Raw genomic sequence first — 25,897 nt, 5'->3', positions numbered from 1 at the left:
CTTTGTACTTAACGCACAGTTCTTTGATATTTTTGACGCCGAACTCAAATGCACATTTTTTTAAAACCCGTAGCATTAAAAAAAAAATGACAAAAACTGCAGTTCATCTCCTGGAAACCTAACATTTAAATGTTCGCAGACTGATTGTATGTACTGTGTGGTTTGCCTTGTGTCGATTCTTTCGTTTAACTCACACTTTTCTTGGCTTTAATGTTCAGTGTAGTGCTGTGTTACGGCTTTCTCCAGAGCTAAGGCATCACTTACAGTAAGCTGAGTTATTCCACTAAAAACGGTTTTGTAGAATACAGAATAGACTGGACAAAATTTAAAATAAAGGATTAGCATTTTATGTACTGTTATGCTATCAACTATAAGCGTGTGGAATGATGCTGCTCGAAGTTCTGTCAGTATGTTCTTTACAACAACTTCGTTGATTACTTGAACAAACTCAAAGGCGTATTTCTTACTTCGCCAACTGTCTGGTATAGAAACATACTTCCCCATGTGGTTATGAATCAGTTGTACCGACAGCATCGAGGCGTTCATCCTTATGGTAAAAAGAACATTATCCGTTAGGATTCGAACTTGATCCTCGTTTGACCGCTGGCGCTCGTTTTGCTCAATTAGTTCTCCTCGCTCAGTGTAAGTTTCAACCAGCAGACGTTTAAGGTCAGTTCCATGTGAGCGGTTGTACGAAATCGCAACATTTCCTACGTAAACACGAGACAATAAATGAAGTTTACAGTAGTCAAGCGCCCATGATTCCCAGAGTTTTCCTGTGACCAATTCGTTGCTCTTGTTGGTTTTGTTACAAGTAGTAGCAGCACAGAACGTACACTTCAGTCCAATCTCATCTGAATATTCGTAGATGCTTCCTATTTCAACCGAAACATTCTTTGATCTGGCGTATCGGTTGTTACTTTAACTTTGAGCAATTCCAGTTTAAACGAATCTATCGCTTTTTTTGTGCCACAATGCTGTACTGCTTGTTACACACATTTTTCTTTTCAACATTTTCAAATAGCACACAGTAGTGGACATTTATTCCTGATTTACCAAACCAGTCTGTGAACACTGAAACAGTTCGATCCTGGTGCACGTAATAATCTTGAGAATTGGATATATAATATATAAATCCTTAAACCAAACAGAGCAAAAACACATCTACCTTTAGTAAAGTAGATTTTGCATCTGACTTGGGTAAACCGTCATAGTATCAGGAGGTGGGTGGGGGTTGGGAGATGGGGGAGGGCAGTGACAATAGAAAATAAAACCTTGCATGGTCAGCTAGTAGCCGCAATCCCTTTCCGCTACGGTCAGTAAACCATTAAATCAAGCAAAGGGAGGGTCACCCAGACATCACATCGGAACCCGCCCCACTCAATTTAGAGTGAAGTCATTAACTAGACCTGTGGTATGACAACCGAGGTCACCCCCTCCCCCAAGTCAATGATACCCCTTGGTTTCTGTTTATGCGCCAAAACACAAAGACTGTTCGTTTAACAAAACTGGCACTAAAAATATCGCTTAATTCAAACCACTGGCCACAATTTTTTGGGTGAATTAGGCTCGCCCGACGTTCTGATAATCTGTGCGCGGGGTCAGAAAATGTCTGCGCGGCACATTTGAAAGTACTGCGCGGCCGCGCAGCCGCGCAGCTTAGAGGGAACACTGCCCGTAAATGCAATACCTGTCATTTCACCCTTCAGGTTGAATCACTCCAGCTGCCGAAGGGAACCCTCAAAATTAAAAATCACTTCAACTGTGAGTCCCGCAACGTAGTTTACGTCATCCAGTGCAGGCGTTGCAACATCTTTTATATTGGACAAACGGGGAAAAGATTGTCTGACAGGGTTAGCCAACACCTGCGATCAATCAACAATGAAGACAGTCTTCCTGTGGCCAAACACTTCAACACGAGTGGGCATGACTTAAAAAAGGACTTTTGTGTAACCGCCGTTCGGTTTTGACACAATTTTAAAAATCGCCTTAGCACTGAAACGCGACTGATACTTAAATTTGGTACACGGGCACCCGATGGCTTGAATGAACAGATATCTTTCACCTAACAACCCACCCCCCCCCCCTCCCGCATACATCACGCCCCCAACCCCACCCCTATACGGTGTCCAAGCGTCCTTCTCACGCGTCTTTTCTTTTGGATATCGTAGCTAGCAGATAAGACGTGTTTTCACTGTCGAGCTAAGTCAAAAAATGTGTTACTGTTTGTCTTTATTTGTCTAATCTGTAATCACACTGTTGTGTGCTGACGAAGACCTTGGGTCGAAACGTCCTTTGTTGTAACTGTCTTTAACTTGTGAGGTATTTTTCCAGATAGTGATATATTTTATTGTTCAGTGTGGCCCAAGTTTCTTGGTCGTCTTTATTGTGATCGCTGGGATAGACAATGACATAGTTTCGATATATTTGTAAAGGAAAGAAAGTTGGTGCTAATACTAGATCGAGATTTCTGGGCTGAAGTGTAAGAACAAATAACAATTTCTAAATATTCAGATTTGACTTTGTAAAATATCTAAACGTTTTATATTTACACTACAATCCAATTTTATGTCCCAAGTAATAAAAAAAATGACTATTTCTTATACTTAAAATTACAAAATAAAATTTTGACAAATGTAACAAATTATAGTTATCATTTCATTTTTTCACAACTAAATTTCTCTGTGTTTTAAAAACGCTTGGAACTATTGTTATAAGTTACTTCCCTAAGCTGTTATTAAAAAAAAAAGAAATAGATCTGGAAATAAATAAAATATTCAAAACAATTGTCAGATATACAGTGTTTCTTCCAGACTTTTTTCTCCGGGGGGGCACTTGAAATTTTAGGGGGGCGGTAGACTTTCTTCGGGGAGCGGAAGTATATATAAAAGTATATATTTTCTATATAAATTATATAAATTTAATTTCGTTCGGGGGGGGGGGGGGCGAACCCCCGAAGAGATGCCTGGAAGAAACTCTGCAGATATATCATTACGTTTATGGCTTTTTTAGTATCTAAATTTTATATATATATATATATATATATATATATATATATATATATATATATATATATATATATATATATATATACATATATGTATGTATATATATATATACATACATGTATGTATATATATATATATATATATATATATATATATATATATATATATACATATATGTATATATATATATATATATATATATATATATATATATATATATATATATATATATATATATATATATATATATATATATATATATATAGGCCTTTTTATCTTCTGAGTAAATTTTCTACTTGTTTGGTGAAAGAGCAGAACGTTGAGGTCAAGAGGGTACGGATTAGATTTGGTCGATTAAGCTATCAGTAACATTGTATAAGTATTGATCATCGGATTAAAATGTCACAGTTGGAGTTTTGTTGAATGAATTATACGGATTAAGTAATTAACATATTTTATCTTTAACCTGTGGATGCTAGTTCTGCCTCATGTATGTAGAAAAATATACAGGTGGAATAAATCAAAGAGCACCGAACAAAGCATGGGAGGGGTATAGAATTTAGTGACTGGGATGAATGAAAGAAATTTAAAGTTTAATGCAGAAAATGTTTAAAAAAAATGGTTGTGAACTCGGCATATGAAAGGTCAGTTTCGTCCAGCTCAATAGGAAACCGGGTATCCATCGCAGCTGAGTGGACTCAGAGACAACGCCGTCGCACAAGAACGTACATGTAAAGCAACTTATAATCCAGGATGGGGAGGGGGGAGTGTTCACTAGCGCTGGTTGTTAAATTATGATAGTAATAACCGATGGACTACAGATTTCCGAAGGTAATACTGTCGAATCTGCAATGCTACTCACGCGGGAAATGTGGTTCGGATTCGGATTATGGTGTGACAGATGTCTTATGGTGTATCAGATGTCTTATGCCTGACTTAAAAAGCTATGATTTTGAAATATCCCGAGTTAAAATAACAACGGCTCGTTGGTCTAGGGGTATGATTCTCGCTTTGGGTGCGAGAGGTCCCGGGTTCAAATCCCGGACGGGCCCGTTATTTTTATATTTCATACAAATTTAAACTACATAATTCAGATGTCTATATAATCGCACCCCCTCCCGCCTCACGACGCCTCTGTGTGTGTGTGTATGTTGCGTATGTCATGTCTTGTGTGTAGTGTGCTGGTGTGGTGTGTGTGGTGTGGTGTATAGCGTGTATGTAGTATGCGTGTGTGGTGTGTGTTGTATGTTGTGTGTTATGTGTCGTGTGTACGGTGTGTCACCTCTGCTTGTGTTGCTTATGTCGTTAGTCTGGTGTCGTTTGGTCAAATTTCGTGGAAACATGTTTTATTATGCTACATTTCATTGTATTACATTTTTAAAATGTAAATTAAAGACTCAAACTCTGTATATATTAAAAGGGAGTTAAGTCATTCAAGCACAGCAAAGATACAGACCTTCATGAATAGATGCCTTAGACAGATACTGAAACTGAGATGGCAGGACAAAGTGCCGAACTTGGAACTATGGAGGAAAGCTAAGCAGGAGTCTATGGGTGTGCAAATAAGGAGGAAGTGGCGCTGGGTGGGTCACACACTGCGAAAGGCTCACACAAATGTTACACGCCAAGCGCTTGAGTGGAACCCCCAGGGAAAGCGGAAGAGAGGGCGCCCAAGACAGACCTGGAGGCGGAGTCTTCTTGAAGAACTGAAGCCAACAGGGATGTCTTGGGAGATGTCAAAATTAATAGCCGAGGATAGGAAGAAATGGAAGGAAATGGTGGAGGCCCTATGCTCCATAAGGAGCAAAGAGGACTAAGTCAAGTGAAGTCATTGATACAGTGAATTTAAACGTGGTCGCTTCCCTTTCCATTGCCTTAGTTCATTGAATGCATGCGTTTTATTATTTTCATAGAAAGAGGGTGAGTAGACACAATAGAGCTGGTAAGTAGGTCAATAAACAGTTTTATGGCTCATGCAGGTTTTATTGAGCCGTAGAACTTACCATCCCTATAGGGAGAGCTGTGCGAGAGGGGGACGGGAGAGGAGGGGGGGAGTGGGGGTGGAATCAGTGGCTAGGGTATAAGAGGTAAAGCGGTAGGTGGCCATTGCAGATGACAATAGACGTATAACTGTCAGATGACACAGATGACATTAGACTACAACTATCAGATGACATAACATCCACCAAATGTCCATGCTATTAGCGGAGTTCTCCACGCCAGTTGGCGAAATCTGTATCACGTTTTTGTTTTGGCAACAAGCTAAACAAGGCGTACATTGATCAGGCAATTTTTTTTTTCTACATGTTAAATGTAGCCGTAAGTCTGACGAATGTCATTTTCTGAATTGTATTTGAACTCTGAACCCCATCTCGTGGTTTCATTGAGAAATCAGTTCGACCAGCCGCGCAAGACGAAGTGTTGTTTAAATTTGTGGCCACTATCAGAATACTATCTGATGTACTGGCTACAGGACATTACCCCCCCCCCCCGGAAATTACCCCCCCCGGACATTCCCCCCCGTATTTACCCACCGGAGCCATTACCCCCTGTCAATTACCCCCTGTCAATTACCCCCCCCCCCCTATCCGGGGAATTACCCCCCCCCCCCCTCAAGTTAGAATCCTAACTCTAACTAGAATTCTATACCTATATACTACTTTAATCCAAACCTTAAGAAAAAGACCAAAACCTAAGCATCCACCTTAGCCTAAAACTTCACACAAAACCAAAACCAACGCTAGACACAACCCTAACCCTAACCCTAACACTAGTTCTAACCCTAACCCTACCCCTAACCCTAATCTTAACCCTAACCCTAACCCTAGCCCTAGCCCTAACCCTAGCCCTAGCCCTAATCCTAGCCCTAAACCTAAACCTAACCCTAAACCTAGCCCTAACCCTAACTCTAACCCTGTCCGGGGGGGGGGGGGGTAATGTCCTACTCAGTGGGGGGGGGGGGGGGGGTAATAGACAGGGGGGTAATTGACAGGGGGTAATTACTCGGGGGGGGGGGGGGGAATGTCCGGGGGGTATTTGACAGGGGGGAAATGCCCTGTTCCCGATGTACTTTACCATTAGAAGGAAAATGTATACTACTTTAGGCGTGAAGTTGGAGTTAAAATTGGGCATTAGAAATATTTGTGTTAAATAAAGCTTCATGGCTTTTAGATTTGGGGGTGGTCTTTGTTTTCATCTTTTAAGTATTCAAAACTCATTATCAAATATTAAATTTAAAAAAGAGTTTTAAAAAAACCAATATAAGTTGTATACATTGTGTCAAATATTTAATTCTTCTTTTTGGCTCTTAATGACTTCATCCTGCTTTTCTTGCTTTATTTGCTGCTGCCATAGTCTTTGTCTACATATGACAATGTGCAAGGCAGCAGTTGTTTGGTTTAGGAGTTTACTATCGATGATGGGTGGCTGTCTCCAGCAAACGAGCCTCATCTGACAGACTCACGCGTCCAAGTATATTTAACAAGTCATGTATTTTAATGTAACAATATTTAACAAGTCATGTATTTTAATGTAACAATATTTAACAAGTCATGTATTTTAATGTAACCATAAATACTAGGTACGCAGTTGTTTTTTTTTTAATAAATGTTATTTTAGAAAAATGATTACCTTTAAATCATCGAAAATTTCAAGGGAGTTAGCAGTGATAAATTTATGTGCATGTAATAAATGTGTGATTGCTTCCCTTGTTATTCACTGCAAGCATTTTACTTGGACAAGCCCTAGCCGTCGCTTCTCTGTTGAGTAGACCTACATGTCTGTTGTTTTTTTTTAATTCTTCAGTAATTGAATTCGTATGATTTAATTTTTAAGTTTAGACCAGCGATATCATTCAGTTTAGATTTTGAGTAAAAATTAATTCAAATTGACTGTTGCTAATTGTTTCGTTGTATGTTTTCTTGTTATGTTGCCAATTAATTCCAGTTAATTAAACGATAAGCTAAAAGAGATTAGTTTTTTGGATAATCCTATTGTTTATGTGTTGTGTTTCTGTAACGCTTGGCATACATTTGTTTTGTTCTTTGTTTTACTAAATTAAGCATTTGTTCTATATATCTTAGTGGATACCAAGAACAAACAAAAACCCACCTCGTGAAATACCACCTTTTAAAAACGATCTTTACAAGGATAAACAAAAAGCAGCCGCAATTAAAGTCACCTGCCTACGTCACTGCACGCCATCTCAACATCAAAGCAGGTTGAAAGTGTAGCCCCTCCCTCTAGTAGACACAGCTAAATGTTTGAGTCTAACACACCTCTAGTACACAGCTAAATGTTTGAGTCTAACACACCTCTAGTACACACAGCTAAATGTTTGAGTCTAACACACCTCTAGTACACACAGCTAAATGTTTGAGTCTAACACACTTCTAGTACACACAGCTAAATGTTTGAGTCTAACACACTTCTAGTACACACAGCTAAATGTTTGAGTCTAACACACCTCTAGTACACACAGCTAAATGTTTGAGTCTAACACACAGCTAAATGTTTGAGTCTAGCACACAGCTAAATGTTTGAGTCTAGCACACAGCTAAATGTTTGAGTCTAACACACAGCTAAATGGTCGTGTCTAACACACCTCTAGTACACACAGCTAATTGCTTGTGTCTAACACACAGCTAAATGCTTGTGTCTAACACACCTCTAGTACACACAGCTAATTGCTTGTGTCTAACACACAGCTAAATGCTTGTGTCTAACACACCTCTAGTACACACAGCTAATTGCTTGTGTCTAACACACAGCTAAATGGTTGTGTCTAACACAGCTTAATAGTTTTGTCAATCACACAGCGAAATGCTTGTGTCTATCAAGGCTGTTTGTGTCCAACACAGCTAAATGCCTGTGTCTACAACATCTTCCCCTAAGCACATCTTCCACTATTTGTTGGCATTTGTATCTTGTTTTGTGTAAACATTTCAAACCTCGCGACTAAAGCAAGCAGGCGGGACGAGTGGGATACTGACGGAATTATCCTGACAACAAAGTAAAGCAATGTAAGTAAAGTAACAATTTTTATTTTTATTGATAAATAGTTGTCAAAAATACTGATCCTAAGCTGACCAGGGGTAACACACACCGCTCATTTTACTTGTCAAATAAGAGAGGGAACGAAGACTTGGGAAGACTTAGGTTAGACGCAAATCTGTTCTAAACAAATTTTATTTGGAGACCGCTACATGAGCTAACCACGATTCTTTCATGTAGGAAAAATTCAAAAGAAAAAACCAATAACTGTTGCTGTAATATCTTGCAGTCACGGGTAACTGGTGGTATTTTTAGCTTCCTTCTAATTTTGTTTTATTCCTTTACTGACTATTGCACTATTTCCATCAAAGCTATTTTTATATGCTCAAGCAACTTGAATTTCTTCTGTGGCTATTTCGTCCCTTTAGCCACTGGTTAAAACCAGCTACTCAATTCTAGCCCAGCTTTAGCCACTGGTCCAGCTACTCAATTCTAGCCCAGCTTTAGCCACTGGTCAAACCCAGCTACTAAATTCTAGCCCAGCTTTAGCCACTGGTCCAGCTACTCAATTCTAGCCCAGCTTTAGCCACTGGTCCAGCTACTCAATTCTAGCCCAGCTTTAGCCACTGGTCCAGCTACTCAATTCTAGCCCAGCTTTAGCCACTGGTTAAAACCAGCTACTCAATTCTAGTCCAGCTTTAGCCACTGGTCCAGCTACTCAATTCTAGCCCAGCTTTAGCCACTGGTTAAAACCAGCTACTCAATTCTAGCCCAGCTTTAGCCACTGGTCCAGCTACTCAATTCTAGCCCAGCTTTAGCCACTGGTTAAAACCAGCTACTCAATTCTAGCCCAGCTTTAGCCACTGGTCCAGCTACTCAATTCTAGCCCAGCTTTAGCCACTGGTCCAGCTACTCAATTCTAGCCCAGCTTTAGCCACTGGTCCAGCTACTCAATTCTAGCCCAGCTTTAGCCACTGGTCCAGCTACTCAATTCTAGCACAGCTTTAGCCACTGGTCCAGCTACTCAATTCTAGCCCAGCTGTAGCCACTGGTCAAGACGAGACACCGCTACATAGAACACTTACCCAGCTATCATTCACCCTACCGTGTTCACCCAGCCGTAAGCAAGCAAATGACAGCCGAACGTGATTGATTGAAGAGCCTTAAGCGGTGCTTACAAAATCCTCCCTCCCCCAAGTTTGTCATCCATCGATCCATGTATAATAAATGTATAAAAAATATCCAGGAAAAAAATCTTTCATTTATTTAAACTCACACAAAACGCTTCGTCAAATCAGTTGAGGGAATCTGTGTTTGTGTTGCAACCTGTCTTTGTAAGACTTGCCTTTGTACAACTTGCCTTTGTACAACTTGCCTTTGTACAACTTGCCTTTGTACAACTTGCCTTTGTACAACTTGCCTTTGTACAACTTGCCTTTGTACAACTTGCCTTTGTACAACTTGCCTTTGTACAACTTGCCTTTGTACAACTCGCCTTTGTACAACTCGCCATTCTACAAAACTGAACATTAAAGAAACCATCACGCCTTTTTTGAGTGCTATTCTTATTGCTCCACCGTGTTGCAATTTGACAACATTGGACAAACAACACGTCGGCTTTACGTAGGATTCTGTGGTTATGACAGGAATAGACCAAGATGATTTATTAGACGGGCTTGTGTACGTGTAAGTCTGTGACTTGTTTACTTTTGTACTACTGGCTGAGAGAAAGTCGGTAACTATCAACGGGAAGTGACGTGCGGAGCTGAGGACGCGTAATATGACAGGTGTGGTGGTATTGATTCAGGTAAGGAGACATTTTTTATTAGACTTTTGTAGTGGGTGATGTCAGTGGCGTAGAAAGGATCTTCTTCTTGTGCGAGGGTGTGGGGGAACGATTGTACACAGATTGTTAGAAGTTTGGAATGTCTAAATGTGTAGTCTATCTGTGTTATTTATACACAGGTTGGAGGTGAGACAATTTCACATGTTTGTGCGCGTGTCCAACTGTGGAGTTGTATATCACTAGACTTTGTATAGAGCTTAGTGTGAAATACAAAAGGCTGTATTAGATTGTATCAGATTGTGGATGGTATGGGGTCATCCATTTATGGCGTCCACAATTTTTTGGGATTTTGGACCCCCCCCCCCCCCCCCCCGTCCACAAAAATCCACTTTTTTTCCTTATAAAAGTCCATATGCGTCCACAAAAGTCAATTTTTTTCGACCCCCCCCCCCCCCCCCCCCCCGCGTGTGGACGTCATAAATGGATGACCCCTAAGTTCAGATGTGATGAGTGACAGAGATAGCTTAGATTTTTCATAGCCTAGGGAATTCATTGAAGACTTTAATGTTTGTAATGCTCGGTTGTCTGAAGAATACATTAACTTTAACATTAACTTTAACATTAGCTTTAACATTAGGTTTAGCATTAGCTTTAACATTAGCTTTAACATTAACTTTAACATTAGCTTTAACATTAACATCAACATCAACTTCAACTTCAACTTTAACTTTAACATTAAAATTAACATAGAAAATAAAAATGTATTCTTTCAAGCATACCATTTAGAAACGCACACATACAGACACTCACACACATTATTCAAATTTATTCAAATTTATTCAAATTTATTCAAATTTATTCAAATTTATTCAAATTTATTTAAACAACGGTTACAATTGTAGGCACAAAGGCCTTTTTTCACATTGGCCGTTTAAACAAGTAAAAACAATTCAATAACACATAGCAGTAACATAGCAAAGTGGAATAAAGAAATAAAGAAATAATGTTACATAGTTATCATACATAATGAGATAAAAAAGAGAATATAACATTAACAATGTACACATACACACAGACACACATACTAATACACAACCACACATGATCCAAGAATACGAACGTTTTCATGGCTATCTTGTTTATAATTCGTTTTGACCATGTCTAATGTGTATGTATTGACAGTGTCTAATTTGTATGAATTGACAGTGTCTAATCTGTATGTATTGACAGTGTCCAATTTGTATGTTTTGACAGTGTCTGATTTGTATGTATTGACATTGTCTATATTATATATATTGACAGTGTCTAATTTGTATGTATTGTTAGGGTCTAATTTGTATTTATTGACATTGTCTAATTTGTATGTATTGACAGTGTCTAATTTGTATGTATTGACAGTGTCTATATTATATATATTGACAGTGTCTAATTTGTATGTATTGACAGTGTCTAATTTGTATGTATTGACAGTGTCTAATTTGTATGTATTGACAGTGTCTAATTTGTATGTATTGACAGTGTCTAATTTGTATGTATTGACAGTGTCTAATTTGTATGTATTGACAGTGTCTAATTTGTATGTATTGACAGTGTCTAATTTGTATGTATTGACAGTGTCTAATTTGTATGTATTGACCGAGTCTAATCCGAACGTGTTGAGTAAAGAGTCTCTAGATTATATTGACACTTCTAACTTGTATGTACTGGTCGTGTCTAGTTTGTATTTTGTATGTGTTGGTTCTGTCTAGTTTGTATGTGTTGGTTCTGTCTAGTTTGTATGTGTTGGTTCTGTCTAGTTTGTATGTGTTGGTTCTGTCTAGTTTGTATGTGTTGGTTCTGTCTAGTTTGTATGTGTTTAAATATTGACCATGTCTAGAATTTTAATCGACCGTGTCTGTCCGTGTATTGACCATGTCAACGATCGACTTATGAATCGACACAATCCTACAATCATGTACAATCATCAATTGCTTTAGACTTTGTGAGGACTTCTGTATCAAGATGAATTACATGAGTTAATTCTTATAACAATCTTGACATCATGTAACACAAGAAATAGAGACAAAAGATTTTTTCTATCGACATCAATTACATTATTTCTCCGATCAACACATTTTCGATCTGATTTATCGATTTTTAAAAAGCCGTTGATGCTATTTGATCACGTGTCAAATATTAACCAATAAAAGAAAGCTGCGATTGCGTAAAAAAGTGGGGTGGGTCTTTCTTAACCAGCGCCAAAGGCGCAAAGGAAGGAGATTGTAATTAAGATCGGGCAGGTAGTTGTGATTGATAATTTTAGTCGCCGATGGATGTTCTACCTCACGATTACTGAGGTTACAGGCAGGTAGGTTTGTTATCATATTAAACAGGTAGGTTTGTTATTATATAAGATAGGTAGGTTTGTTATCATATCGTATTCTAGATGAATACCTTGTTACAGAAGATTAACCTACAGTATAACATTGTTATATAGCTCTAAACTAACTTATAACGTTGCTACATAACACTAAACTACGGAATATCATTGTTACATAACATTAAAGTACCCTCATTAGGTTGGGTGTCACCCGGTGCGGGTAACTGAGGGTGCCATCCCAACCCCTCCAACAATTTTTTTTGGTTTGGTGTCATCCCTCTTCCCCTACTATTTTTTTAAAAAAGTGGATAGAACATCTTTTTTTCTAATAAATTTTACAATTTTTCGTCGTGGTGTCACCCCCTAAATGACGTCACCCGGTGCGGACGCAACCCCCCCCCCCCCCCCCCCGTAACCCACCCACACCCGCCTTGTGACGACTCTGTCCATACGACATAACATAACATAGCGTTAACCATTTTTACATTACAGTCATTACTTAATAGTACTATTTAAAAACACATACAATGCAACATGCAATCTAATGGTGTATTAAACATCTGTAAAAGAACTAATAGCACTCGACTAAATGTCATATAAGATTAGCATACTATACAACATCATGTAACAATAAAAATGTAATATACCATCATACGAAATTTATAACATAACAAGAAAAATGTAATATACCATCATTTAACATTAATAACAACAATAAAAATGTAATATATATCATCATATAACATTTATAACATAACTTTATAGCGACGCCACCCACCACTGAAGTTCCAATGCAAATTATTATGCACCTTCTAACATAACACATTTTACGATTGCGTCTATTTTTAGCTCCCCCCAGGACGGGGAACTTTTCTTGGCGGACATAACTGACCTGTCACTTTTGACAGGAATGACCTGTCACAACTGTCATAAGTGACACGATGTTCGTGTGTCAGCCTCACACGGCTAAAATGCTGACATCGTGTTTTATTCTCACAAATGTTGACATGATGTTTTCTTCTCACAAATGTTGACATGATGTTTTCTTCTCACAAATGTTGACATGATGTTTTCTTCTCACAAATGTTGACATGATGTTTTCTTCTCACAAATGTTGACATGATGTTTTCTTCTCACAAATGTTGACATGATGTTTTCTTCTCACAAATGTTGACATGGTGTTTTCTTCTCACAAATGTTGACATGATGTTTTCTTCTCACAAATGTTGACATGATGTTTTCTTCTCACAAATGTTGACATGATGTTTTATTCTCACAAATGTTGACATGATGTTTTCTTCTCACAAATGTTGACATGATGTTTTCTTCTCACAAATGTTGACATGATGTTTTCTTCTCACAAATGTTGACATGATGTTTTCTTCTCACAAATGTTGACATGATGTTTTCTTCTCACAAATGTTGACATGATGTTTTCTTCTCACAAATGTTGACATGATGTTTTCTTCTCACAAATGTTGACATGATGTTTTCTTCTCACAAATGTTGACATGATGTTTTCTTCTCACAAATGTTGACATGATGTTTTCTTCTCACAAATGTTGACATGATGTTTTCTTCTCACAAATGTTGACATGATGTTTTCTTCTCACAAATGTTGACATGATGTTTTCTTCTCACAAATGTTGACATGATGTTTTCTTCTCACAAATGTTGACATGATGTTTTCTTCTCACAAATGTTGACATGATGTTTTCTTCTCACAAATGTTGACATGATGTTTTATTCTCACAAATGTTGACATGATGTTTTCTTCTCACAAATGTTGACATGATGTTTTCTTCTCACAAATGTTGACATGGTGTTTTATTCTCACAAATGTTGACATGATGTTTTCTTTTCACAAATGTTGACATGATGTTTTCTTTTCACAAATGTTGACATGGTGTTTTCTTCTCACAAATGTTGACATGATGTTTTCTTTTCACAAATGTTGACATGATGTTTTCTTTTCACAAATGTTGACATGGTGTTTTCTTCTCACAAATGTTGACATGATGTTTTCTTCTCACAAATGTTGACATGGTGTTTTCTTTTCACAAATTTTGACATGATGTTTTCTTTTCACAAATGTTGACATGGTGTTTTCTTCTCACAAATGTTGACATGATGTTTTCTTCTCACAAATGTTGACATGATGTTTTCTTCTCACAAATGTTGACATGATGTTTTCTTTTCACAAATGTTGACATCGTGTTTTCTTCTCACAAATGTTGACATGGTGTTTTCTTTTCACAAATGTTGACACCGTGTTGTTTTCTGCCAAATGTTGACATGGTGTTTTCTTTTCACAAATATTGACATCGTGTTTTCTTCTCACAAATGTTGACATGGTGTTTTCTTTTCACAAATGTTGACACCGTGTTGTTTTCTGCCAAATGTTGACATGGTGTTTTCTTTTCACAAATGTTGACATGGTATTTTCTTGCTAAATGTTTAGATCGTGTTATCTTCTCCCAAATGTTGACATGATATTTTTCTTGCTAAATGTTTACATCGTGTTATCTTCTCCCAAATGTTGACATGATATTTTCTTGCTAAATGTTGAGATTGTGTTGTCTTCTCCCACCTGATCCAACATTTTCTCATCCAACCAAATACATTTCCGGACTCGTTACGGTTCATTAACTTCATCAAACGGTGCTAATTAATAAATTGTCAATAGGTTGCCTTTAAACCTTTTTTTTTGCTCATCATTTTACAAAGACCCAACGTCTACCACCGATGCTCTAACCCCTATCCGTACTCACCATCTTATATATCTAGTGCATTAACCCCCCCCCCCCTGTAATTATCCTCATTTTAAGAATTTATATTAAACGATAGCTATCTTTTCCCCCATCCCCATATCTAACCCTTTCCCCCATCCCTCCGTATAGCCAATCAGCTGTGACCAATAATTCGCCGCCGTCGGCTAGAGTACTACATAATCATGTGATCTCTCATTTTCAATTATATTTAGCCATCTTTTAATTACAATTTAATGACTAGTTTAATGCGTGATTTGATTTAAAATTAGACATTCGTGCGTTGTCTTTCGGAGACATGAAAAGACTAAATCGCTGCATTAGAACTAGGTCAAAACAGCGTTAGAAAATGTTCCACAAATCACAAACTAACAAACAAACAGATATTGAATTAAAACAAAACGTATAATAAAAAAAAACGGTCCACCAACTTTAAATTAAATTTTCATTTGTACATTTTTTCATCAAAGCCTGAGGACCGCCGAGACTACCAAAATCACGATTTACTTTACAAATTTTACAAAATAAGTTTTTAAAAAATACGTACAATTTGGACATACTACTATGAATTCACTAATTCATGTTATAAACCAAAATATTATAGCCTACTGTACTAACTACTTCGTAAGCTGAGCTGTATTCGGACACATGGTCTACGATTATGTCAATATTTAGTTCACCTAAAACACCAGCTGACATACACATAAAAGCGTCAACCTGTGTCAACAATCGATTCTATGTGTATCTTGGCTTAGGGAATGATCTTTCTCAACTTACTTGTGTTGACGTCAGTTGAAACAAGTTTATGTACAGTAATCAGCTGTGTGGGACTTGACCAAAGAAGTTGTAACCTTTCAAGACAGAGGAGATACAAACAGGACATTTTTTGCAAAATGTATATTTTATACGTTTCTTCACTCGCACCCAAAACTGATACTTCCAAGACCTCATGTGGTTGATTGTCACTAATTCTCAATACAGCTTTGCATGGCTGTTAGGAACTGGCTGGCCAGAGTAGCATGTACTCTAAAAATTTCGGGCATAGGCCACATGCCTCGGCCAAAGTGCGAAATGACCGGCCAATTCGAATACTGGCTGAGCAGTGGGTTTCGGCCATAATATTGTTACTAAATTGTATGCTGTATAGGCCAACAGATATTTACACCAAGATTTGAGACAGGACTGTTCAGTTTTTCACTATCCAGATTTTTTCAAACTTTCCTAAATCTATTCAAACTAACGGTTTTTTTTTAAATTATTAATTGGATGTTAAATGGTATGGGTGAGGGGTAATGACGGGGTGAGGGTCGAGGGGTTTTGACAGCTCCCTAATTGATTACTCCATATTCATAATACTTCAATTTAGAACATTTATAGCCCCACCCCCACCCCCAGCCTCTATCCTCCGTGCCCCTCCCTAAACCTACCCATTTACTTAAACCTACCCATTTACTTAAACCTACCCATTTACATCTTAACCCAATGGGCACTCAATATCTCTGAAGCCCCCCCCCCCCCCCCCCACTAAATGCCGCCTCCCCACCATTATATCTACATTTCTTTCCTATTCACACTACTTTCTTCATAACCTCCCCCACCATTATATCTAAATGTCTTTCCTATTCACACTACTTTCTTCATAACCTCCCCCACCATTATATCTACATTTCTTTCCTATTCACACTACTTTCTTCATAACCTCCCCCACCATTATATCTACATTTCTTTCCCATTCACACTACTTTCCTCATAACTTCCCCCACCATTATATCTACATTTCTTTCCCATTCACACTACTTTCTTCATAACTTCCCCCACCATTATATCTACATTTCTTTCCCATTCACACTACTTTCTTCATAACCTTCCCCACCATTATATCTACATTTCTTTCCCATTCACACTACTTTCTTCATAACTTCCCCCACCATTATATCTACATTTCTTTCCTATTCACACTACTTTCTTCATAACCTCCCCCACCATTATATCTAAATGTCTTTCCTATTCACACTACTTTCTTCATAACCTCCCCCACCATTATATCTACATTTCTTTCCTATTCACACTACTTTCTTCATAACCTCCCCCACCATTATATCTACATTTCTTTCCCATTCACACTACTTTCCTCATAACTTCCCCCACCATTATATCTACATTTCTTTCCCATTCACACTACTTTCTTCATAACTTCCCCCACCATTATATCTACATTTATTTCCCATTCACACTACTTTCTTCATAACTTCCCCCACCATTATATCTACATTTCTTTCCCATTCACACTACTTTCTTCATAACCTTCCCCACCATTATATCTACATTTCTTTCCCATTCACACTACTTTCTTCATAACTTCCCCCACCATTATATCTACATTTATTTCCCATTCACACTACTTTCTTCATAACCTCCCCCACCATTATATCTACATTTCTTTCCTATTCACACTACTTTCTTCATAACCTCCCCCACCATTATATCTACATTTCTTTCCTATTCACACTACTTTCCTCACATCCCCCCTCCCCCTCCCCGTCATCCACACCGCTGTCTTAGCTAAATCATTCCCCATCCCTCACCATACCAACTACAGTCCCTACCCTTCCCATCTCATCCTGACTCCATTCCCTCCCCACCCATACTACCATCCGTCCCCACCCACACTACCATCCGTCCCCATCCACACTATTATCCCTCCCCATCCACACTACCATTCCTCTACATCCACACTACCATCCTTCTAAATCCACACTACCATCCCTCTAAATCCACACTACCATTCCTCTACATCCACATTACCATCCTTCTAAATCCACACTACCATCCCTCTAAATCCACACTACCATCCGTCCCCATCCACACCACCATCAATCCTCTCACCGGCCAAACATCTGCTCCCCCCATTAACGTCCCTCAACATGACGTCACGTGACATACCTGCGACCTATAAATAGCCAACACCTGGGACAGTCAACGTGAAGTCAGGTAAACCACAGCTAAAAGACACTGCAACCAGACGGGACAGTTGGGGTGGAGTGATCGTTCCTTGATCCAAGGGGAATCCCCCAATTCCGTGTTAAGAAAGCCTATCCTGATTTAACAATCTAAACAAAGTACTATAGAATAACAGGGAGATAATCGTTGCTGTATTTGGTAAGTTTGACATTTTTTATATTTTTTTCACTATTTAAACATCAGGATCAGGCGTAGTATAAATTAAATAAAAACAATAAAATGAAGTTTTATGTTATAAAGATGCCGTAATTTAATATATGTAAGTTTTTTATTTGTTCTGGAAAAACATTGCTAAAAATCTATTTTTGTTTTTGTAAATTATAAGTTGGATTTAATAAAAAAATGCGCTAATTAATAAACTCATTTGCTTGATTTTCATAACCAATTACATCTGGTTGAAAGGGAAGAATGTTTGCTTTGATGTGTCTCATTGTAATAACATTACTTTTCCGATTGCTTAAAATTTCTATCATTTTAATTCTCGATAATCCCATTTTTTTTTCAGCTCTACTTAAAAACCCAAATTCCACCCCCCACCCCCCCCCCCCCCCCGTCCCCCGTCCCCTCAGCCCACCACGCACGCCGAGGAAAAAAATCCCTTGAATCATCATTTAATTACACATTTGCATTTTCAGTTTCAGGTTGGTTTTTAATTGTTATTTTTTCTTTATATTTAGACGTTTTGTATTAGATCTATGTATGAGTAAACCATCCTAAATGAATGAAAGCAGGCTACAAGTAAGAAAGAAATATTGCTATTGTAAATCTGTATCAGTCCTCACAAGCCGATGTTGAAAACTGTAATACTAAAGCGAACACACAACTGACGCTATACATTACGTATCTGAGGGTTTGGGTGCCCAGCTTTAGGAGGTTTGGGGTGCCCAGCTTTAGTAGGGTTGGGGTGCCCAGTCTTTAAAGTGTTGAGGTGCCCAGCTTTAGGAGGGTTGGGGTGCCCAGCTTTAGGAGGGTTGGGGTGCCCAGCTTTAGGAGGGTTGGGGTGCCCAGCTTTAGGAGGGTTGGGGTGCCCAGTCTTTGGAGGGTTGAGGTGCCCAGCTTTAGGAGGGTTGGGGTGCCCAGCTTTAGGAGGGTTGGGGTGCCCAGCTTTAGAAGTGTTGGGGTGCCCAGCTTTAGTAGGGTTGGGGTGCCCAGCTTTAGGAGGGTTGGGGTGCCCAGTCTTAGTAGGGTTGGGGTGCCCAGCTTTAGGAGGGTTGGGGTGCCCAGCTTTAGGAGGGTTGGGGTGCCCAGTCTTATGAGGGTTGGGGTGCCCAGCTTTAGGAGGGTTGGGGTGCCCAGCTTTAGGAGGGTTGGGGTGCCCAGTCTTAGTAGGGTTGGGGTGCCCAGCTTTAGGAGGGTTGGGGTGCCCAGCTTTAGGAGGGTTGGGGTGCCCAGCTTTAGGAGGGTTGGGGTGCCCAGTCTTATGAGGGTTGGGGTGCCCAGCTTTAGGAGGGTTGGGGTGCCCAGCTTTAGGAGGGTTGGGGTGCCCAGCTTTAGGAGGGTTAGGGTGCCCAGTCTTTGGAGGGTTGAGGTGCCCAGCTTTAGGAGGGTTGGGGTGCCTAGCTTTAGGAGGGTTGGGGTGCCCAGCTTTAGTAGGGTTGGGGTGCCCAGTCTTTAAAGTGTTGAGGTGCCCAGCTTTAGGAGGGTTGGGGTGCCCAACTCGAGTTCGAATCCGGGTAGTCCACCCAACTCTGATGGGTACCTAACTCACGTTAGGGAAAGTAAAGGTGGCTGGGCGTAGCGCTAACCACACTATCTCTTCATATGCCGAGGTCATAGAAACAAGTGAACTCTACTTCCCATAGACGACCGTCAGACACAATCATCGTGACATTAACTGACCCAAAAAAAGGTTTTATATACATACATGCTCCAGACGCTGGACAGGTCATGGTTTTGACTCAAACTTGTCTTAATGGTGACTATATTAAAATATTTTCCAAAATTTAGTACAACACAAGGACACTTTTGATATTTCTAAATAAGCCAATGTGGCAGGAAGTGACGCTCTGGTTGTTAGGTCGCGTTCATTAGTGGTGCGCAATATTGTATTTTAAAATGTGCACTTAAACAAAATTCAACTTAAAATGTTTAAACAATAAGCTAACACAATAAAAGAGAAAATAAATGATTTTTTTTTTAAATATATAACAATGAACTACTATTTAAATAAGAAAAAAAATCATACCTTGGGTCGGTTATGAAATTTTAGAACTGGAAAGGGAATTCAATAAATAATACTGCGACTCCGTGCTTTTCTTTATAATTAATCTTTTCTTTTCTTTGTTACTTTCTCCAGCGAAAGCTATGGCGTCTACGTTCATTAAAACAAGGTATACACTAAAGACTATATCGAACCAGCCGCTCCTCCCGCGCCCCTGCAGGGTTCAATTTGACGCCCTGGGCTTTCACGTTAGCGCAATGGCACCTACGTTCGTTCTAAACAATGCAGTGGACAATGGATAAGATGGGCCGTTACAGTCGCTCACTAAATTGAATCAGACGTGTCAGCCGGCGCCCTGGTAGGGTGCGATCTGGCTGCAAAAAAAAATTTCAGTTTCGGACATCAAAGGCTCACGCGGGTTACTGAGAGCCCTGTAATACTTTTTTTTTAATAATCAGGAAAATTAACCAAGGTTAGATTATTAACACTGGGTTGTTTCTTTTTGTCCGTAAAAAAATCCAAATAATTCCAAAGCCTACAGTTCTCAAAATAATGATAATATTTCCGTAAAAAATTAAGTTTAGAAGGACAACTCAAATCAAAACTAAAAGTCACACTTCTAAAAATAACTTTGTAACGCGAGGAAATCCTTCTGTACAGTTTCGTCACTTTGCGAATGATGCAATTAGCATCTATTTTTAAACGATTCAATCAAAAATTGAGATCGAGCTTCTAATAATACACCATTAGTAACGCTAACTAATTCCATCAGCCACACTGATGTTTATAACACGTCAAATATTCATTGTTTCTTCCGGATGCTATTTGGGCCATGAATTATTATGTGAGCTCTATGGCGCCTATGTTAGTTGTAGCCAGGGGTCGTACGCGGCGCCTTTGCGTTAGTGTAATCAGGGGCTCCCTGATTACACCGAAGTGTGTTCTACTTCATTATTTTGGTGAGTGATTAACGTAAGGTTTTCATGCGGTAGTGTTGATATTGTAGGTAAACCCGTGTCTCTATATTTATGATCCAAGAGTAGGAATTGTTTACATTTTAAAAACTCAGTTTTAGAAAACAATGTCACGCGACTTAGAACATAGGATTGGTAACGCATTGATAAAAACCTTCTTATATATTTCATGACTTTCATATATCACCGCTTTAACGCGCGGGGACGGGTACGCTAGTATATATATATATATATATATATATATATATATATATATATATATATATATATATATATATATATATATATATATATAATGGGGGCGCCAAATTAAAAGGGTGCTAGGTTGATAGTGTTGTCTTTTTCTTCTAAATCGAAACCAAAATCTTTACAACTTCAAAATTAACCGGAAACGAACAATGTCATTGAAAACGGAATTTCATCCAGAATCGGCATGTTAACCGGATTTTAACTTGATTTACACGTAGTTACTGCGCATACTTCTGGGTAGGTGGTAGAGGGGTGGCTCTGCCCCCCCCCCCCCCCCATTCCCCACCCCTACCACCCACCCCGACGAACCTCAACCTTCCCCTATCACGAAATACAATTTATATTGATAAAAAATATACTTTTACTAGTGTCCGACCAGAAAATTTAGTCCTGCCCCCGCCCCCCTCTTTCTCATGTGTATATCATACAGACTAAAAGTTGGCCCTTTTTCTATAAAATATACACTTTTGGCCTCTAAACCTCAGTCATGATGATAAGGTTTCTTTCAGACATTTTTCTACGGGATGAAGTAGGTCTGACACTAGTAAAAGTATATATTTTATATATAAATTGTATTTCGTTGGGGGTGGGGGAGGCGATAGATGTTCTTGAAAGAAACTGCACGCAGAACCCTTTTAAGATTAGACAAATAAATAAGAAGATAGTGTTAGTGTTTTATTATCAAGTGTCGATGACGTCATTAATATTGTGTATTTTTGGGGCAATAGCTTTTTAATTCTAATTTTAGAAAGACAGGGAGGCATACAGACACGCAGACATGCAGACAGACAGACATGCAGACATGCAGACACGCAGACATGCAGACAGACAGACAGACATGCAGACATGCAGACAAACAGACATGCAGACAGGCAGACATGCAGAGAGACATGCAGACAGACATACATGCAGACAATCGGACATGCAGACATGCAGACATGCAGACAGGCAAACAGGCAGACATGCAGACACGCAGACATGCAGACATGCAGACATGCAGACAGACAGACATACAGACAGACAGACAGACATGCAAACATGCAGACATGCAGACATGAAGACATGCAAACATGCAGATATGCAGACATGCAGACAGACAGACAGACAGACAGACCAGACAGACAGACAGACAAACAGACAGACAAACAGAGAGTATATATTGTATATTTTAGACAGAGGTGTCACCAGATCGGTTTGACAACCGGTGGAGTAACCCAGAAAATCACCCCATTGCCAAATACCAATTAGTTATTAAATTCATTGAGAAAAGTGAAATTTTTCATTAAAAAATTATTTTGGACATACATTTGGATGGTGTCGCATCACCCACTATAGCAGGGGTCTCCAAACTTTTCAGCCCGAGGGCCGCATTAACTATCAAATATCAGTTCGGGGGCCAGAGTTTCTTTAATGCATCTTTTCAGCCCCCCCCCCCCCTAGAAGAACGTCTACCGCCCCCCCCCCCCCACACGAAATATAATTTATATAGAAATATAAACAAATTTCAAATGTCCCCCACCCCACCCGAGGTCCACGTTTGCTCTAAAATTGTTCTTCACGTATTTTATTCTTGAAAATGTTTGTTCATAAGGTATGTTGTTCCAAAATTTGAAAGGTACTTTGATGCAAAAGTTTTAATATTAGGAAAGTCTTCCTTGTGTAAAAACTTATGAAAACCCATCCGCCCTTCTTTGAACGTGTCTCTTAGGAAGTCATTTTCTTGCAATTCAATGACCTCCCGCTGCAGTTCATCTTTGCAACTGGCCACATTTGCTTCAAATGGGCTTAGAAACAGTCTCACTTCTTCTGCATTTGAATCCAAGTCAGAAAACCGCTACTGAAACTGCAGCTGGAGGTCTTTAATGATCTCGTATGTAAATGACGTGGGGAACTCAGTGGTTGGTTCAGCCATAAAGAACTTGCACTGCTGAGAGTGTGTCAAGTTGTTAGCCTGTAAATGTTCCAAAAACATGACAAGTTTGTATCTAAAGGCCTTTAGGTGGGTGTATAGATCAGAAACTAGATTTCACTCTCTTGCCGTTATAGGTTAAGAAAATTTAAATGACTAGTTATGTCAGCAGCAGAGGCCAATTTTTATACCCACTCTTCATCAGACAATAATGGTTGTGACTTGCTTTTACTTTCAGGAAGTCACCTATTTTTTTTTTCTTAACTTAAATACTCTGCTCAGAACTTTCTCGCAAAATTAGCAATCTTACTGATGTGAAATATGGTAAATCTTGCGATTTTGTGTTTGTCTCTGAACTACCTATGGTTAGATATCCTCTTCGGTAACAGTGTCATACATTCTATGTAGGGAAGCCAGCTCTTGTGTTATGTTCATGTCTTCACACCTCTAATGAACACAAGAAGTTGAGGTGGAACAACTGTCCAGCGACTCATCCATTGCAATTGAAAAATGGCGAAGCTTGCTTGCATTTTTCAATATTAGAGTCACTATGTTTTCACCAATGTCTGCAACACGGCGAGTAATTGTATTTGCACACAAAGCTACATTTTAAAATAGTTTTGAATTTTCTGTGCAAAGCTCCTCGGCGATCTCCAAGAAACTTTTATTCAGTGGACAATAAGATCGTCGCGGGCCTGATGAAATGACCTCGCGGGCCGCATCCGACCCGCGGGCCGTAGTTTGGAGACCCCTGCACTATAGGATTGTTGTGATGGTACTCTTTAATCATCATTTTTTTTCCATTTCGTAATCTAGACACATCGGGCAGATCAAGTAGAGTTCACCTGTTTCAGTGACCACGGATAATAAAGAGAAAGTGCCTTGCTCAGCCGTCTACCGTGAGTTAGGTATCCATCACAGCTGTTTTGACTGAGGGACGTTGTATTGACGACTACCCGTATTCGAACTCGAGACTTTTGGGTTAGCAGTCTAGCTCTCAACCGCCAAGTCCTACCTAACTTTTCCCAATAAAAAGGCCCGTGCTCAGATGAAGCCGAGAAGTAGGGTATACATCTTTCTACCCCGTGAGGCTGTGATACGTTTCCTCTTGTCTTGCACTAAATGTAATGTAGTGTAACTGGCTAAATGTAAGTAAATATCCATTTTTAGACGCGGCATAGGGGTTCAATGTAAATAAGATTTTCTGAAAGAAATCACGTATATTAGTAAAATCTGGGGTGAAAATGTTGACTTAATTTTGTTACATGTTAAAGAGTAAGAGAATGAAAGATACCATCAAGAGTTACTGTCCCTGGATATCCAGACTGCATTTACCTTGATAAAACTTGTATAAAAAGAAAATTATCATTTATTTTTCTTGTGCAACTCTTTAGTAGATATATATAGAAATGTCTGTTACTTTCTAAAAGCATACTTATTTTTGGAAGAGAGTTATCTTGCATACCTCTTCTTGTGTGCCTGATAGGCTGGACGCCACAATATTCTGTAAATTATCATTAACAGATGCCATCAAAAGGAACACGGCAAAAAATTGTGAATGTAGGGTATTAAAATGTCTATAAATGTCAGAACTAAGTGGACTGTTGGCCACTTAACTCGAATCTATATTTTGATTGATGCCCATAAAAGTACTAAGATTCAGAAGAAAAATAAAAAGTTACTATTTTATACCTGATAGTCAGTAGTAGTGTATACGAAGCGAACTTGCAACAGCTGGTCAAAGAAGATTATAATGCATTTAACTATAATGCATTTAACTAACACTTAAAACACTTGCGTTGTCTAAAAAATTAATATAAGAATTTTAAAAGAGACTATCACATTGATTTAGTGAAACTGGACAAGTGAGCTTCAAATATTGTTCTTTACTAAATTGTTAAAAAGGGAAATAACCGATTAATCTTAAACAACCCAATTTTAACAGTTATAACCCGTGAGTGCACATAGAGATTCGTAAGTTGTCTGTTACATCTACTATTACAAATAGGTTGAAATACTTTCTCATTCAATACTGTTTTGCTTTTAGGTATGTCAGAGGCGTAGCTAGGGGGGGGGGGGGTGCGGACCGCATCGGGTGTCACCATTTAAGGGGGTGACACCAAGGCAAAAAATAGTAAAATGTATAGAGAAAAATTTGAGGAGGGGGGGGGTGCAAATCGAAAGTTTGAGGGGGGGGGGGTACAAATCGAAAACTTGAGGGGGGTGCAAATCGAAAATTGAAACTTTTTCCCTGGGAAGAGTCGCTACGCCTCTGAGGGGGTGACACCATTAAGTCCCGCACCGGGTGACACCCGACCTCGCTACGCCACTGAGGTATGTGTTTATGTTTTCAAAAGAAGTGATTTGTGAGCATTTAATTTTTTAATCAAGGTTTTTATAAAGTTTGTGTATCAGATATGTTAATGACGATATTTTTCTGTTTTTTTTTTTTTAAATCCATTTTGAAATAATTTTAGCCAGTCGTATAATAGCACTGCACATAACGGTACTTATTTACATATTCTGTGTTGTGTCTATTGTATTTAAAAAGACTATGTTGATGCAGTTGTAAGTTATACTCAGTGGATATTTGAATTATTTCTAGACCATAACTGTCCACCATTTATTGAATATACATTGTCATTCAATGATGATCTCATTCAAATGTCC

At 38.8% G+C, this 25,897-nt stretch overlaps 1 long non-coding RNA gene and 1 other non-coding gene across 2 annotated transcripts in view; one reads left to right on the top strand and one right to left on the bottom strand.

The window, feature by feature from the left end:
• The window catches only part of LOC131936424 (uncharacterized), an 82,247-nt gene that overhangs the window by 33,366 nt on the left and 22,984 nt on the right, over positions 1-25,897 (bottom strand). The gene's annotated exons all lie outside the window — the stretch shown is intronic.
• Trnap-ugg (transfer RNA proline (anticodon UGG)) lies at positions 3,989-4,060 on the top strand. The gene has a single exon. It is a non-coding gene; the product is annotated as a tRNA-Pro (tRNA).

Source organism: Physella acuta, unplaced genomic scaffold (genome assembly GCF_028476545.2).
Source record: "Physella acuta isolate Inbredline_101_S28 unplaced genomic scaffold, ASM2847654v3 ptg000178l, whole genome shotgun sequence".
Lineage (NCBI taxonomy): Eukaryota > Metazoa > Mollusca > Gastropoda > Physidae > Physella > Physella acuta.
The sequence above is the reverse complement of the archived record's forward strand: the minus strand, read 5'-3'. Positions and strand labels throughout refer to the sequence as shown.